Source organism: Corvus moneduloides, chromosome 13 (assembly GCF_009650955.1).
Source record: "Corvus moneduloides isolate bCorMon1 chromosome 13, bCorMon1.pri, whole genome shotgun sequence".
Classification (NCBI taxonomy): Eukaryota; Metazoa; Chordata; class Aves; order Passeriformes; family Corvidae; genus Corvus; species Corvus moneduloides.
In genome coordinates this window covers 19,695,501-19,712,911 of record NC_045488.1, presented here as the reverse complement: position 1 = coordinate 19,712,911, position 17,411 = coordinate 19,695,501, and the positions used below count along the sequence as shown (strand labels likewise).

Sequence of the window (17,411 nt, the reverse complement as noted above, 5' to 3'; positions counted from 1 at the left end):
CTGCCGGGAGTTTCGCAGTCCCAGGGAATGTGGCTGTGGGGCTCCGTGGGGAAGGAAGGGCACGCCTGGGCAGAGAGGCCGGGCAGACTGAGCTGGCTCTGGCCCTGCCACGGCCGGGGTGGGAGAGATGGGAACGGCAGGGCTGGGATGCTGAGCTGGCTGTAGGAAACAGGCTCGGGTTTAGGGGTATCTTGGCTCACCCCACTTAATTCCCTTCCTGAGAGAGCAGGTTGGGTGCAGTCCTGCTCAGGTGGGGGCAGGGGGGCCTGGATACCCATCTTGTGGGAGAATTGAGCTCAGCTCTGCATTCCTTCAGGTCTCGCCTGTGCTTGGAGGATGAAGGTAAAGGCAGGAGCAGCAGCTCCGTGGCTGATTCCATGTCTCCCACTCGAATACCTCGACTGGAAGTGAGCTCTTCCACCTCCATCCCAGCTGCATTTCTGCTGGATCTGTGATTGCTGGGATGAAATTGCAGCTGAATTCTGCCAGCTTTGAAGCCTGAACTAGGAGGGGTGGTCTTTACATCAGACATGTAATTACCTGTCTACAAAATTATGAACGTGTACGAGGGAAAAAAGAGGGAAAAGCAAGATCTCTGTCAAACGGCAGAAAGGCTGTCATTTTCCCTGTTAGTTTTTGGGTTGATTTCCTCCCTTCACAGCAGTGCTTAATCCAGCTGGGAACCTGCTCCAGAGATCATTGTGCCTGATAAGCTCCCTTGTCAGTGCTGACCCTGAGATCTGTAAGGACACAGGACTCGATGTTTGAAAAGCCTGGAAAAATTCTCCAATCTGCAGCATCCTAGAAGCAGGAAAAATCTGTTTTCCTGTGTAAGAAGAACATCTTTTTATGGTGGCTGGCAATCAGGATGGCAGCACCACTTGGTAAATGCAAGTTACTGAAATACTTCATTTTGGGACTAATTACACAGCGCGTGGTTGCTCCAGCGGTCCCGTGTAATTAAGGAGAAGGTTCCTGCAGCACTGCCATGACGCTGATGGTGCTCATCGAGAAGAGACTCAGATTCCCTGGGAGGGCACAGATGATGTGCTGATTGAGGGGTTATGTGGAGTGCCATGTGTGTCCTGTGCTTGGGGACAGTGTCTCCTCCTTTCCTAGAGAGATCCTTGGATTTGACCAAGATCCCAGGCTATCAAAGCCTCCCACAATTTTAAACATGTGCTTAAAACCTTTTGAAGTCAATGGTGCTAAAGGACCAGCCTCAGTTCCACTGAATTGTGCTGGTTGGTCAGGGGTGAATCCTCACTGGTGCCTGTTCCTCCTCAAGGACACAACTCATCCCTTGATCCAGCACAGCAGCCTGGAAACGCCTCAGTGACTGTCACACTTAACTTTTTTTCTCTTCAAACTCTTAAGAGCTTGAAAAGGTTTTTCTTTTCCCCGAGAAACTAAATGAGAGTTTATGTAGGAGGGAAAAAATATCATCTCTGGCTATATTATTTTACGGTGCCAACCAGTGGGGAGGCTTGACAGAGGATTATACAGTGGAAAAGGCCCAGTTTTCCAATGCTTTAATGACTGGACCTTTGTTCTACCTCTCAACTGTGACCATTTAATAACTACTTGACTGACTTTGCCCTCAGCATGGTGTTGAATGTGGCTTCATTGACTTGGAGAGCAGGGTTGAAATTAAAATGTACTTTAATGATACAGGTGGTAACATGATTATCCAAGAGCTGCCTGTGGAGGGGGCCTTCGTGAGCATCCTTTCATATCAAAATGCTTCCCTAGACAAAATTTAATTTACGTAAATTACAAAACTTTTAATTTATGTGGTTAAGTTCCCAAGTCATGGAATCCCAAAATGGTTTGGGTTGGATGGGACCTTAAAGCTCATCCCATTCCACCCCCTGCCATGGGCAGGGACACCTCCCACTGTCCCAGGCTGCTCCCAGCCCCAATGTCCAGCCTGGCCTTGGGCACTGCCAGGGATCCAGGGGCAGCCCCAGCTGCTCTGGGCACCCTGTGCCAGGGCCTGCCCACCCTCACAGGGAACAATTCCTGCCCAATATCCCATCCAGCCCTGCCCTCTGGCAGTTTAAAACCACTTGCCCCTTGCCCTGTCACTACCTGCCCATATAAAAAGTCTCTCCCTCCTCTCCCATCTTTAAATGCCGTGGGAGGAATCTCAACTGAACATTCAGCCAACAGCAAAATGAAAGAAAAGTCTCTGCTTTGACTGAAAGAGTTGGAAGCAGATTTAGACATCTTTGCCCAGCAGACTCTGGGAGATATCCGGAGAGTTCAGGGTTTAACCAAGGCAGGCTCGAGGTGGGAGGGGAAGCCAGCTCCGGGAGGAAGGTGCTGTGCCTAAAGGTGGCACAAGAGGACAGGAGCAGAGCTGGAATTGCACCCCAGGCCCCAGGGAGTGCCTGTGAGCTGTGCCCGCAGCAATCCCTGCAGGCTGGCGCTGCTGCCGGGGCCTGGCAGCTGCATTCAGCTTCCTTTAGGGAAGAACATGATTGCCCGCCAGGTGGGGAAGGAGCCGTGAGAAGCAGATCGTCTGGCCACGCCACAGCTTTCTTACCTTTGGGGGGTGGGCTTTAGTAGTCCCATTAGGAGTAGAAGGCAGTGGTGGGTCTGTGGTTGGAAGCTCCGAGGTGGACCTGCTCCTCTCTCTCCTGCCCAAGGGGCTTCGTCAGGGTCTGTAGGAAATCAGATCAGATAAATCCCATTTTGAGTGTCTCGTGCCAGGCTTAATTCCTGGTGCTGTGTCTCTCTGTGAAAGGAGTCAAGTGTCCTTGACTGTGGCTGCCCTCTCTGCAGTGATAATTCTTTCATGTGTCCACTTGTTCCTGTGCCTTCTGGCTCGCTTTTAGTCTGGCCCGTTCCCAAAACAACCCCAAAATGCCTGTGCTCCATCCCAACAGAAATGAGGACAGGAGGCAGAGATTCCAGAGGAATGTTGTTCTTCTAAAAATGTTCATTTACAGTTAGTTTATAGCTCAATTTTTTTTTTTTTTTAGGATGAATAAATTTACTGTAATAGGAGTGAGTCAGCATGGATGTATTGCAGGTAAATCATGTCAGGCTAATATGATCACTTATGCTAATGAAATAACTATCAGGCTAGATAGTATAAATCTATCTGATTGTCCACAAGGCTTTAAGAAAATTTTGCCTGATGGATTATGGCCCAAACTCCCTAAATGAAGGTTAAAATAATCTATTATTGAAAAGGGCAAAATACTGGGAAGAAGGCTCGGAGCTCAGGGTGAGTGTCAGTGATGAGGGGGGCTGAGCAGCAGATCCTCTGCTGGGGCTCTTTAATATTTTTATTAAAGATTTACGGGACACGGCAGCGTGTAGGGTCATTAAATTTGGAGTTATACAGAGCTAAAGGGATCAGGCAAGACTTACTGGTCTTTCTTTGCAGAGAAATTACTTTCTGGCAGTAAAATCTTGCTAAATTCTGTAGGGAGGCTGGAAACATGACCCTGACTGGACCAGGGTGCTCCGTGGCAGTTGCAGATCTGGAGGTACAAACTGGGGTTTTTAGGGTGGAGATGGGGAGGTTTTACTGGGGGTGTGGGGGGAGACGAATCACCTGCAGGACGCGGAGAGAGTTTTCCTTCATTTTTAAAATTTTTTGGGGCCTTAAGAACCTCTCACCATAAACATTTGCCCAGCAGTGTTTGATGGAAAGTAGCTGGGAGCAGCTTGCAGGGCGATGTGCTGACTGTGCTGCTCCAGCGGCGGTGGGACGTGCCCTCCTCTTCCAGCCTCTCCAGGAAAAATGCTCAGTGTTGGGAAGATGTTCCGTAAGCAGCAGCTGATTTGTTGCATGAGATTCTGAGCAGGGGAAGAGTGAAAATAACAGGAGAGTGGTTTTTCCTCTATTTTGGTCTCTGATTTAAATCAGCTCCTGAGGCAGAATTCATTTCTGGGAGAAGAGTGATGCTTTGGAACTGAGATTTCTGCAAAGCGGGAGAACACCAGTGTTTCAGAGCCTGTGGAAGCGTCTAAAGGTGGCCAGCTGCATTTCCAGCACACTCAGATGCCACACTCCTGATTCCTTCACCAATGAGACACTGAACTGCAAACCTTATCATTAGCAGAAGGGCAAAAATATTAACATGTGACCCAGAAAATAAATCTGTTCAATAAATCAAAGATAGAAGCAAAGATGAAATCTGAAATCCCTGTGGAGTGAGAATAACTCATTCCTGGTGCCAGTTCCACAGCAACCACCACAGGAGAATGTAATGACCCTGGTGTTTGGTGAAATTAGACTTGACACTGGCCAGGGCCCTGTTATTTTGGTTGGTGAGGATTTGCAATTGTTTGTCACCCATTAGAAATCCCAGTAACATGTTCTAAGGGCAGGCAAATTAAGATTCTCTCTCTCTGTGCACGATTACTCATCACACCACAGCTCCACGTTAATTGGAAAATAGCTGGTGGCTGAGCACATCTTACCCGGGCTGTCCTCAGAGCCCGGGAACGCCGGGCTGAGCTCACACACAATTTGTTGTACACACAACTGCTCACAGAAAACTCGCAGGAAATTAATGCTCCAATAGCTTATCAGATGCAAAGATAATTATTAATCCTTAATGATCCTGGTAATTTCTTTATGGGGATTCACCTCCGTTTCCTTCAGGGCCTCCACACGGTTCCCTTCCTGAACCTCAGCTCTGGATTTTCTTTTCTCCACAGCCTGACAGTGAGTTGGAGAAGTCTGAGGGTTTGCTGGTCCAAGCCAAGCTCCCAGGGCATGGACCTCTGAGGGCTGCACTCACAGATGAGAGGATAATCAGGGAATCACAGACTGGTGAGGTTTGGAGGGACCTTAAAGACCGTCCAGTCCCAACCACTGCTATGGGCAGGGACACTTTCCACTAGATCAGGTTGTTCCAACCTGGCCTGGAACACTTCCAGGGATGAGGCAGCCACAGCTGCTCTTGGCAGCTGTGGGTAACCTGTGAGCTCCAATCATACCACCTTCCCTCTCCTGCTAGTGGGAATCTTGTTTAGCTGAACCAGAACAGAATGGAATGGGGGGGGATTTAGCTAACTGGGCTGTGTAAGCTGTCTGGGAAACACCATGAGGTCCTGCAGGGAGACAAGCAGGGGCAGAGAGGCTTCCTAGAGGTCCCACCTGCACTAGGAAGCAGGAAGGTGCAATAGGAACAGACCTGGGGAGTGAGATGTCCAGTGCTGGTCCACTCTGTGTTTCGGGAGGAATTACTTGGGGTAGCTCTGGTCTGGCCCCATGGCTTGGAGCATTCAATAGCAGCGTGGGCTCTGTGGGTCTTTAGGGCTCCTCCCACGACTGAAAGGACTCCAGTTCTGCAGCCTGGACCTGCCTGTAGCAATTGGGAAGGTCAGGAGGGTCCCCTCAAAGGGGCTGCCCTGCTCCAGATAAAGCAAACACCAACACGGGCACGGGAGGCGCAGGGAGCTGTCAGAGCAGCTGCTCCTTCCCGGAAACAGCAGATGAAAGTTAATCTGGACATGCACAGCCTGGTTTATTGTCTCAATAACACATTCCCTCTGAAATGCTGTTGTTCCAGGGAAGCAATAGCTCGCAGTCAGGAAGCTGCTTGTTTCATGATTAGAATCGCTGCAGCTCCCAAGGGAAGGGATGGCACTGTCTGGGCAGACCTGGCTCTGCCGAGAGCACTTGTGCCTGGTACTCCACCAAGGATCTGGTCTATGGTGGAAAAGTTGCTGCTGCTGAGGTGGGATTTAGGAGCCAAGAGATGCTGGGCTGCGTGGGACACAGCGCTGAATGGGAGCAATGGGAAGCGGAGTTCACCCAGTGACTGACACGAGCTCCCAGCTGGCTTTGGCAGGAAACTGTTCAGGTAAGATCAGTTTATTCAATGGATTCACTTTTTTATCCAGGAAATACACTCCTTGTATCCCACTGCCCGAGTCCATGTATTCCCTGTGTATCCAAACAGCTGAATTTTTACTTAGGATAGTTGAGCTTGCACAAACCAAGGGAGGGATAGAGAAAGACCCTTGTGCCTCGATGTGACAATGGATCGCTTTTTATTTTTGCTCCGATGCCAGGCCTGGATTTGAAATAGAAAAGCAGCATCCTGTTTTGTGGAGTAACTTTCGGAGGGGGCCCTGAAGGAGGAATGTAAGACGGGGCTGGAGAGATCAGACAGGAACGAGGAGAACAAAAGCCGCCAGTGTTGGGGATGTGGGAGCTGGTGCTGGATGAAGCGGGACCTCCCGCTGTTCACGGCTCGCTGCTGCCGTGGCCAGGCTGGCATCCTGTGCAGGGGGAATGCAGGGAAGAGCTAATCTATGGAAACAGAAGGACAGACTTAGCTTGAGAAGATGAGCATGCTGAGCTGGTTTCTGCTCTGTTACACCCTGAAACCTCGCTGATATCCGTGCAGCTCCCCAGCTGGAACTCGGAGCAGACGGGGGTTCTTTATGCATTTTCTCCAGAGCCAGACTGGTGAGGATTTGGTGAGGACTGGAGAAACTGATACTGAGATTTTCAGCTCGGCAGGAGGGAGTCTCTGTTTGCTTAATTTGGGAAGAGACAGCCCTATAACTTACAGTATGTAAAGCTTAAGCAGAAGTATCCCCTTGTGTAGAGTTTGAGGCAGCCAGGAAAAGTCCTTCAGGCTGCCGGGGCCATTCCACAGGCTTCCTCCATTCCTCCACATACAAAGAGATGCCTGCTCCAAACAGTTTGTGCGAGGACTAGACTCCAGTATAGTAATCCAGGGATTCCCACAGCCACATGTAGTGTAGTCAACCCCCTGTATAATTCCTCCCAGAGGTGAGGTAAAGAACCCCTTCTGGAAAACATGTGACCTCATCACTCCACCTGGTGCCCTGGGAAGCTCTTCCAGTGCTGGACATGGTCCATGGCTGTTTCTGTTAGGTTTTACTTCAAGGTTAAATTTGCAGCTGTCTCGGAAGAGGTATCATTGTTCCCAAAAGCCCTCCCCACCAACTGCCATCCCAGTCAGTGCCTGGAGCAGTGGCCAGCTCCTGTCTCAGTCACACCCTTGACAAGCTGACCCTTGGGCTCCTTCAGGAGAACGCTGGGCAGCTCCCGTTCCCCAGCCCCAGGGTCGCTGTTTGGCTTTGCAGAGCCGCTCCTGTATTTTCCCTTTCTCCATTAAGGAAGGAACAGAGCCTGAACACGGCCTTCCAGCAGGTTCCTGGAGATGTGTGCCAGGAGGAGCCCTTCCTGCTGGGATCATCCATTGTCCCTTCTAAGCACTGAGGGATCACAGTCCCCCTTTATGGCAGCTTTAGGGCTACGGCAAATCTCCAGTGTCCTCCAAGTCCTTTTCCAAACTATTCCTTCCCGAGGCAGCATCGTGTGAGTGTAACCTGTGTTTCTGGTTTCAGATTTCTTACCTTGCACCTGACTGTTTAAATCACGTTTCACTGGCGTGTGGCCAGCTCTCACTCGTGTCAGATCCCAGCGTATTGATAGTCTGATCCTGCTTCTTGTTCCCCTCCCACCAATCTCGTTGGCATCTGCAAACTTCCCCGTGACAAGGATTTATATAGAGTCATTTAGATAATTGATAAAAATATTAAATAAAATGGCAATGGGAGTTTCACTCTTCTTTTATCCCAGATAGTTTTAGCCAGTCTAATATTACTGCATGTTTATGGAGTCGTGGCTATTGGAACATCCAGTAAATATGCCTTTGAAGAACAGCCAGTTTCCAGGAATGCTTTCCACCTTAAATGTGCATTCCCAATCCATTATGCTGGCAATGGAGGGCTGGGAAAACAGAGATGTTAAATGCATAGGTGTGTGTGTCACTGCTGGTGCAGGTGTTTGCACAGCTGTCACCTGTGGTGTTGAGGCAGCTCACCAGCCTGTGCATCAGGAATTGACTCCTTGGCCTTCCGAGGTCCAGCAGGAAGTTTTCCCACATGGATTGCAGCAGTTTCTGGGCTGAAGGTGCTGTTGTTTGGGAAGAACTCCTGTTCCCGGCCTTAGGAGTCAGAGCTAGGCCTGAGCTGCAGCTTACCACAGTCACACAACTCTGCTTTGTGCCACCGTGTGTCAGCCAGGCTGGATGCTGTCCCTGTGGTGCTGGACATTGTCCCTGTGGTGGTGGCCACCCCCTAAAATGGTGTTAATGCACAATTTGAATATTTCCTTTCAGCTGCCAGCCTGGATCCCAGCAGGGAACAGGGCTGCTCTGATTGCCATGGACTGAGCTGGAGCTGCAGGTTTATCCAGAGCCAGGTGTGCATGGGGCAGTGCCAGCATTCCCAGGTTGGCAGAGTGGCAGGATGAGACCTTTGCCACCAACCCTCAGGTTTGTGGGTTCTTCGAGACCTCTCATGGGGCAGCCCAGGAGCTCATTTAGATCCCTGGTTATGAGGTTATAAACCCTGGGAGTTGTTTATAAATACCCCTTCACCCTCCAAATCTGCAGCTGTCACCTGGCTTTGGGAGGTGTGGGCATGGTAGGATCTGGCTCCCCACTTCCAGAGGGCAGGGTTAGATGGGATATTAGGGAGAAAGTCTTCCTTGTGAAGGTGGGGAGGCCCTGGCACAGGGTGCCCAGAGCAGCTGGGGCTGCCCCTGGATCCCTGGCAGTGCCCAAGGCCAGGCTGGACATTGGGGCTTGGAGCAGCCTGGGACAGTGGAAGGTGTCCCTGCCCATGGCAGGGGGTGGGATGAGATGACCTTCAAGGTCCCATCCAACCCAAACCAGTCTGGGGTCCTGTGATTTTCTATGATCTGCCCCTTTTGCAGCACTTTGCAAGAGCAGAGGTGTCACTGTTGGAGGGAGGGACAAAGGCAGCTCTTCTGCTGGCAGCTGTGCAGCAACTCTCCCTGCAGAAATACATCTCAGAATCTCAGAACTCCTCAGAACTGGCCAAATATCCCCAGGCTGGTACAGCAGAGCACGAAGGAAGTGCCTGATATTCAGACCTTGGTCTTTAGCTGTGCAGCAGCTGGAAGCACAGGCAGGGCTGTGCCTCGGGGAGAGAGGCCTGGGCAGCCTTTGGCACGGGAACAGAGCTCTCCCGTGCCGCGCTGGAGGCAGGGGAGCCGTCCTGTAAAGGAGGTGACTTGGCCCGTGCGGGGACGCCGGAGCTGCCCCGCCGTGCAGAGCCCTGATCCCACTGTGGGGTCAGCTCTGCACTGACGGCGCTGGAGGAGGGCTGGGGCTGGGGAGCTTGGCAGGGCAAAGTAAACCAAAGGGAGTGCCTTGGACAGGAATGGAGGAATTCTGACTGTACACAGCGTCGTCCAAGTGCTCCAGCTCAGGGCTGTTGCTCATGGCACACAGGCAGGAGGGAACAGGAAGGGAAGGCAGCTGAAGGTAGGTCCTGCTACAGTCGGCTCAGTGTGGCCTGGGAAGGCCTTGGGCAGCCTATCCCCCACCCCGTCTGCTTTTCATTATTGTTTTTATAGCCAGAAATAAGAGCTTTATTGGCTTTATTCATCTCCTGTCAGATGCCCAATCAACATCTGGCAACACAGCAATTCCCAGAAAGTGCTGACCTAGTGAGAGCCAGTGGAGCAGGAGGTGTGCAGGAAGGTCTCCATCCCCCTTCCCATCCCTGGCTGCCCTTTTCATTATCTTCCCAGCCCAAGTGGGATGTGTACCCCACCTCACTGGATTTCAGAGCACCAGGCTCCTGGGAGATCCTGGGGTTGGAAGGCACCTGGCAAAACGCCTGGGCCATGGAGTTATGGGGAGGAGGAACTGAGCAGGAGACAGGGCATCCCAAAAACTGCTCCTGGGCTGGAGTTGACCCATGCATAGGGAGGAGATTGGACGACTGGGTCAGAAAGGAGCTGGTCCATTCCTTTGAGCAGTGCTGGGCCAGTGTAAGGGGTGCACACAGCAGGGCAGAGCAGCTCAGCTCTCCCTCCTCCCATTGTTTGGATTTGCACAGGACTCGGAACTCAGGCATGAAAATGCAGGGATCCTTCCCAAGGGTCTTTGATAGAGTTGCCTGCACGTTAAAGGATTTTAAGATCCAGCAGAAGATTGAATAGAGAGAAACACATTTTTATTTACTTGGGTGCATATTGGAATCATACTAAAATGGGGTGTAACAAGCCAGAGGCAAGTTCTGTTCCACTCGGAGATTAGCCGGAGTGTGGCTGCTCCAGCAGGTCCAGCAGGTTCCCTGTCAGGTCCCTCGGCTCCCACACTGGATCCCCTGAGCCCCCTTTTCCCACATGGTCCCGCCCTGTCTTCTCCCTCAGGTGTGGGTGGCTTGGTTTGTGCTGGATTGTGGGACCTGCCTTTCCACATCTTGGCTTTTCTTTGCCCCCTCTCCTACATTCCAGCTCCAGCCAGTTGGTCAGGGCAGTTCCTCCCTCTTCTCTGCCAGAGTCTTCTCCCCGTATTTTGGTCCTTTTCTGCTGGGAAGTTCCCTCCTGTTCCTGTGGCACCGTTCCTGTCCCTCCGATCGGGCTCCTGTCCTGGACCAGCTGCTGCCCAGCTCCTTGATGTACTCTCCTGCCCGATAAATCCTCCATGGGCTCTGCAGCCCCTCTGAATGCCCTTCCCAAACCTCCACCCTGAGACAGCATCTAACCAAGGCCACTTTGTGGCTTCAGGTGGTTTTGTCACCGTGTGCCTGCACTTTGGTGCCTGCGATGAGAACGGGTTCGCCTTTCCTCCTGCCCAGAAATGGAGCCAGGGCAGATGGTCTTTGGCTCCAGGAGGGAAAAGCTGTACCTCAACATGGATATTCCCCTCGGAGTAGCAAACCCTGCCGTGAAACAAGGACTCTGACGTGTGTAGCCCGAAGCAATGCTGGGTACCTGCAGCCCGCTCCCATCCTGCCCCTTTCTGGGACGTGCAGTGTCTCCAGGCCCCTAGAGCTGGATGTCTGTGCCCATCCTCTGCTCCAAACACGCAGCAGGAGACACAGATCACTCAGAGAAAGGTCCCGAGCTGCCTCATCAGCTGCCCACTCATGTGAGCAAATGCCACCAGTGGGAGCCGAGGCATCGCAATCCAGCCCAGAATGCTCCTTTAAAGACATTTCAGCAGCTCAATTAAGTTTCCACTTGTGTGTTTTCTTTTCCCCCCCTTTGCTTTCATGGTCATTTAAAACAAATAAAGTGAGCAGAACACGGCAGCGTGATAACCACCCTTTAATTCCCTTCCCACGGGTCTCCCGATTATTTGGTGATTCAGCGGCAGCGGGGGGAACGTTTACGGAAGGGAAGGCGGGAGCTTCCCACAGGGACGGCAGCTCAGAGCTCAGGGCCCCCGAGCACTGGGGAGGAAATACGTGCCTCGGGTTCTCCTTCTCAGCGCCACGGATGTGGGGACTGCAGTGCAGAGCCCGGGCCCTGGAGGAGCAGCGGCCCCGTTCTCACCCATTCTCAGTGCCCTCGTTGTTCTCGCATTGTACTCTGGGGACGGGCACCAGTGCTCGGGATGTATTTCACGCTTCTGTGCAAACACAATATGAGATGAAGAATTCATACCCTCGCACAAGACCAGAGTGGATTTTCTCATAATAAGGAAAGCAGCCAGATCGGAGCCTGCCAATTCCTGCCCCACGCTCCCGCCTTCCCTAGGAAGTTCAAACAAGCCTGTGCTTTTAAACTGGCGCAGAGAAGTATATTACATTTTTTTAAAAACCAACACAAATCCTTTTAGATCTTTCTTACATTATTCCCCCCACCTCTGTCTCAGTAGGTGACTTTTCCAGCCCTCCCCCACTCGGTCTTGCTGGGTCTGAGTGGGGGCGGAGGAGAATTCCCTGTGTTTTTTGTGTGAACAATTAATAGTGGGCCTGTGTCTCGCTGGAAGAGCATGTAAAACACACGCCAAGAGGGGGAAAAGAACAACTGCCCAGCCTGCTAAACACTCCAGAGCTTTTCTTGTCCTGGAGGAAAACATGATGTGGGGGTTTGCTTATTCATCAGCAGCAGTAAATAATGGGCCTCACCTTGAGCTCTCCTTCACCCACTTCTGCTTCTCCCCAGCCTCCAGGCTGGCAAGGAAAGGAAATACTTGCTGTCCTCTGGGTGACAAACTGGGGCTTTATAGCTGTTCACATTTTAGCTTTTGTTTCCTCCCTAAAAAGCTCTGTTTTCATCCTGTGGCTTTGTGTTTCCCAGCATCCGAAGCCCGGAGTGCCTCTGCCAGCCTGACACCGGCGGTGAGTCCGGACCCCAGTGCCTGCGCTGTCCCTGCCACGTCCCAGCTGGGCATTGTGCATGCAGGTGCTTCTCCTGGGCAGGATGCAGGGTGCACCTGAGTCATTCCCTGCATTTATGATCTGATCCCTCGGAACAGCTCCGTCAGCAGCTTCTCCTCCCCTCGTGCAGTTCATGGAGATGTTTCCATGCCTGGGCGCCCTGGAAGTCCCAACAAGCCACGAGTGGCCGGGACCTGCTGAAGCGTGTTGATCCAGACACTGGATCCCTGAAACCTGTGCTTTCCCCAGCACCTTCATAAAGTGTCCTGAGTTAAAGTGATTCAGGGAGCACATTTCCAGTCTGTCAGTGGGCTGCATCCATCACTCCCCTGAACATGCACCAGATTGTTAATGCTCCAGGCCAAATACCACGTCTTTTTTAATGCCTACTCGATGTAGTGCGTGCTGCTGGCTTTATATTTATAATAATTATTAAAGTAATGGCAGTAGTTGCATTCCTATAGGCTAGAAGTGGCCAGGAACAGACAAAAAAAATGATTCATTGTTCCAATTAATGCTCGAGCTCACACCGGTGATTAATTAGCCTGGCGATAGCGCTATGCAAAAGATCAGGGTGAGAATTAATAGGGAGACACGTGCTGACTTTTAAGATGGTTCCAGCACTCTTTAGTGCCCTTCCTTGGGCCTGTTTAATTAGAGGCAGCGGCACGGGCTCGCTCTGCACCAACACCCCCAACGGCAGGCACTGCAGAATATTTATATGACAGGGTGCCGTGGAAAACTTCAAAATTAAATTCCCATCCAGGCCTCTAAATATAATTCTGAAATGTCAGAGATGCTGGGAAGAGCGCTGGCACTGGATGAGGTTGCTGTCAGGGAGAGGCAATAGTGTGCCAGATTTATACCGGCCTGAATAGGCAGGTGACTTTTCAGCTTGGTGTTTAAGGAGCCTGAGGTGCTCTGATGGACGTATTTCACCTGGTGGGAGGCACAGGATCCAACGGGAACACGTGCTGGAGCCTTGTGTGCCTGGCTTGGATGGGGGAGACGGAGCAGGGGCAGCTCCCAGGAGCCTGTGAGTTCCCAGGAGGCACAACCCACTCTGGAGTACCAACCTTTGAAGGTGAGCCCTGCTGGGAAAGTTTCTCCTCCTGGTTTTATCCATCACTCCTTCTGCTGCCTCATTATCTCTCCCTTCTGCTCACTGGTGCCTCCCACCACCCCAATTCATTTTTCCCAGTTGCAGCAGCTATTGAGTGGTTTATAGAGATGAGGTTGAGCCAGTCCCCCCGGCTGCTCCCAAATCGCTGACGAGGCCGATTCCTCTGTTCACACATCAATCTGAGAGCACCAGCAAAGTTCCATCTTGGCTGACTTAATTGTTAGGAGCTGCAACCTCAATGTCTTTGTAAATAAAATAGTTTAATCTCATGGGCCCTGCCTGGAGAGAGGGGAATAAATGCATCAATATGTAAATGGATCCACAAGAGGAGGATGAACTGGGACTTTGCAAAACTGATAAAGCATCTTAGGAGACGTGTTGTCACTGCACTTTGTGCATACTCTGGAGCTCAGCCTGGGGTGGGGAGGGAGGGAGGGAGAGAGGGAGATGAAGAGGGAGGGAGGGAGGAAGGGAGGGAGGGAGAAGTGTGGGCACCAGCACACCGTGACTGCAATTCTTGTATGGATTGATTTGACTCAAATATATTCCGAGGCTGGTCTAATTGCTCCTTTAGTCTCAGGCTTTGATTTTCCTGTTGTTTTCACATCTCTGCCACTGAGTCTTTCCTGCATTTCAAGCAGCTTGGCTGGGGCAGTGTCCAGCCTGAGCTGCACCTCTGTGTGACTGAAAGTCAGTACCTGTCCTTGCCCAGCCCTTCCACAGAGACTGCAGCAAAGTGGGCACGTGTTAAGGGCAGCAAAGGTCAGGCTTTTGCTGGGTGGGTGTTTTACCTGTGTAACAGCATCGGGGGTTATTCTAGAAAGCAAAGCCTGAAGCTTTTGGGACACCTTGTTCATGGCGAGCCTATGCGGGTGTAACCCTCACAGGAGATGGGAGGGACTTGGGGGAGAGCAGCTGCACGGAGTCCGGGCAGGAGCAGGTGCAGTGGCCGGTGTGCATCCTGCAGGATCCTCCCTTCCCTTCCCTTCCCTTCCCTTCCCTTCCCTTCCCTTCCCTTCCCTTCCCTTCCCTTCCCATTCCCGGGTGCCCACCCACGGCAGACGGCGCTCCCACGGCCCAGGTGGCAATGCCTCCCAGCAGCTCCCCTGCCCTGTGCCAGGCGAGAGCAAACCCGTCCCCGCCCCGGGCCCTTCTCCAGGGCTTCGCAGGCCGGCGGAGCAGCGGAGCGGAGAGCGCTCCCTCCCGCCGCGCTGCCTGCGGCGCTGCTCCCTCTCCGGGCGCAGCTCCAGCCCTTGTTTTGCAGCGCGCCACGCGGAATTTTATCACCTTCAACAATGAAATCTGTCACCTTCAAGCTGCCTTATTGTGATCTGGGGACTCGTGCCCGGCCGCTGTAACTGGGCTCTGTCACAGAGCACCGCGTCCCTCCCCAGCCCTTACGCCCACGACCGACTTGAGGGAACTTTAGGGACCACATTTGTGCTGTTTTGTCCCCGGGATTAGATCGCTAATTGATCTTCTTCCTTTCTTTCTCTCCCCCTGCCTGCTCCTGTCTCATGTGCGTCTCAATCCCCGTCTCCTGACGGCTGCTCCAGCCCCCCTCCAGCTCGGAGAATAAATCCCAGCAGTACAGCCAGCGTTCAGGAGGAGATCTGGGGTGTTAAGAAAGCATAAATACCCGTTTAAAAGGATGGCACCCTCGCGTTACAGCAGGTACAGAAACACAGGTGTCATTGGCTGCTGGACCTTCTCTGTGAGAAAGTGATTTCATAGTAAAGCCAGGGAGTGGTGCCTCTTCAGCAGGCACGGGTGGCTTGGATGTCACAGCTCTCCAAGCGGGCTTTGTGGGAGCCTTTCTGGGAACAGTTTGGTCATAAATTGACTTTTATTAATCTGCTTTAGTTACCTGCTAAGATCAGAATGCTTGCTGCATTTCTCTGGCTCCCATTGTAGCTGCATTTTTGCTTTGGGGGGTGAGTAGTTTCCCCTGAAATGCAGTTATGTACGTTTGCATACACAGTTGTACAGGCTAATTATAAACTCACCATCAGCGCTGCAATGTCTGTACAGCAAAAGGGTTGTCACTGCTTGGAAATGCCTGCTTTGGTGCAGAAATCAGACCTTTTTTGTGAAATCATTTGGTCACATCTTTGGGGTTTAGATTTTCAATGAATAATCAATACCTGCAACAAAAGATTTAAACAAAAAAAAAAAAAAGGTGTTCATTGAAGTTTCTCCACAGGAAAAAATCGATCCCATGTATTATTAAATACAAAGTGACTTATGTCTTGAGTTTCATCTCGCCACAGCTTATAATAACCCTTCAGAAGCTTGAAGCAGGGCTTTTTTTCATTAAACACAATGTTGGGTTCCCCTGCTGCCTCTGTTACAGGCACGTGTTGGAAGGTGCCTGTGCCCAGCAGCTTTGGCCTAGAGGGCTGAGCTCCTCCCTGTCCGTTTGCATAAAAATGGGAATATTCATTTCCAAAGTGGCTTCGTAAGGGATGTCGGCACGTGAACAGTGACAGGGAAGCACGTATTCTGGCTGGCAGGTTTAAACATCTGCCTCCTGAGCACCTGGGTAGGGAAGTGGGGCCGTGGAGAGGTCACTGGTGATGAAAGGTGCGGTGGGTGATGCTGCAGCTCATCCCCTGGTCCCCCCAGCCTGTGGTCCCTGACCTCAGAGAAGTCCCCCATCTCTGTGCAGTTGCTGTGCACTTGGACGCTTTAGGACATGACAGTGTCCTAGGGCTGGGAATACAAGGATTTCCAGCACCACCAGCAAGGAGCTGGGGAAAACCCTAATTACTCTGTCCCTTTATCGTTGGGTTTCCAAGGCAGCCAGGCAAACTTGGAATAAAGAAATGCTTCAGTCATATTTTCATTCCCCATGGCTGAGTTCCTATCTCCAAAATGGGATTACCAGGGTGAGATGCAGCTGAGTTTCACCTCTGCCAACCTCCAGCAGCTTCCACTGCAGCCCTGGAGAGCTCTGGGGGTGCACCTCCGTGGGATGTGTCTGGCTGGTACTGCTGCCTCCAGCCTGTCCTAAGCCAGAGTGTCCCCTGCCTGACCCAGCTGCAGAGATTTTGTGACAAGCCACTGCAAGCCGTTCCTCCAGCACACACAGATTGGCTTTGCAGGGCAAAAATAAGCAGCAATGCAAATATCATACTCTGTTTTATTTCCCCCTGTCTTCTTTCGCTCTTTGCTTCAGGAAAGCAGGAGGAGGCGAGGCAGGATTGACACTTTCTCCCGCCGAGGGCTTTTCCTAAGACGCCTGCTGGGAACACTCCTGTGTGTTTCTCTTTAGGTGAGAGCTCTTTTGATTTTCTCGCTGCTGAAGTCGCACCGAGGTGCCTGGAGAAGGATTTGTTGCTTGCTTATGAAATCCATTCTCCCTCGAGGATCTGCTCTTTCCAGCTTGATAAACTCTTAATTCTTGCTGTCTAATAACACCGAGGGACTGTGTTTTGCGCCTTGATGAGTGTTTAGTGATTGATGTTCATTTGTGCTTGCAGGAGATCAGTAACCTCATTTCAGTTTTGCCAGATCATCAGCACAAGAGCTCTGTGTCCTTCTCCCTTCTTGGCCAGGTACAAATGAAAGAGAAAGTCAAGAGGCTGTAGCCTGTCCAGACCTACCCTCTCACCATATGGCTCGAGCTCTCTTTGTGCCCCACGTTGCGCAGGGGCACGTGGGAAAGGACGCGCTCGCTCGGCTATTTTTGCTATCGTTGTCTTATCTTGTTTTTATTCTTGGTTCTGTTCACTGTCTGGGGTATTTGGAAGGAGCTGTTGTAACTTGGCATGGGAGTAGATTGCTTAAATATTACCTCACAGAGTCGATGTAAATTTAGAGTAGATAAGACTTGGACCCCAAATATCTTTTTTAACCCTTTACTGTCTTTTCCAAGCTCATTCCCTCTGCTCTTTCTGAGCTCTTACAGCAGTTTTGAGAGGAACATGACTCCTGTTTTATCACTTGTCTGTGATGCCCCAACACTTTCTACATGGCCAGCAGAGAGATCTTTCACTCGTCCCTGCATGTGCACACACACAGGTACATCCTCTGGGGAAGGATTTGTCAGCAGAAGAAATCGCAGAGCAAAAATGCCCATCATGATGAATTCACAGAAAATACGCAATCCTACGCCCAGATAGGCAGGTAA

General features: G+C 51.5%; 2 long non-coding RNA genes across 2 annotated transcripts in view; one reads left to right on the top strand and one right to left on the bottom strand.

Moving 5' to 3' along the window:
- LOC116450376 overlaps positions 1-17,411 on the top strand; it is a 104,636-nt gene that overhangs the window by 64,033 nt on the left and 23,192 nt on the right. Inside the window, exons 7-15 of the long non-coding RNA XR_004242775.1 lie at positions 2,988-3,037; positions 3,440-3,500; positions 4,681-4,795; positions 5,538-5,831; positions 12,077-13,240; positions 14,836-14,953; positions 16,458-16,553; positions 16,762-16,836; positions 17,190-17,407. This is a non-coding gene — a long non-coding RNA (uncharacterized LOC116450376). The remainder of the gene's footprint in view (positions 1-2,987; positions 3,038-3,439; positions 3,501-4,680; positions 4,796-5,537; positions 5,832-12,076; positions 13,241-14,835; positions 14,954-16,457; positions 16,554-16,761; positions 16,837-17,189; positions 17,408-17,411) is intronic.
- Positions 11,000-17,411, bottom strand: part of LOC116450377 — a 30,303-nt gene continuing 23,891 nt past the window's right edge. The window contains exons 6-7 of the long non-coding RNA XR_004242776.1: positions 15,286-15,423; positions 11,000-11,402 (exon numbers count right to left, since the gene is read on the bottom strand). This is a non-coding gene — a long non-coding RNA (uncharacterized LOC116450377). The remainder of the gene's footprint in view (positions 11,403-15,285; positions 15,424-17,411) is intronic.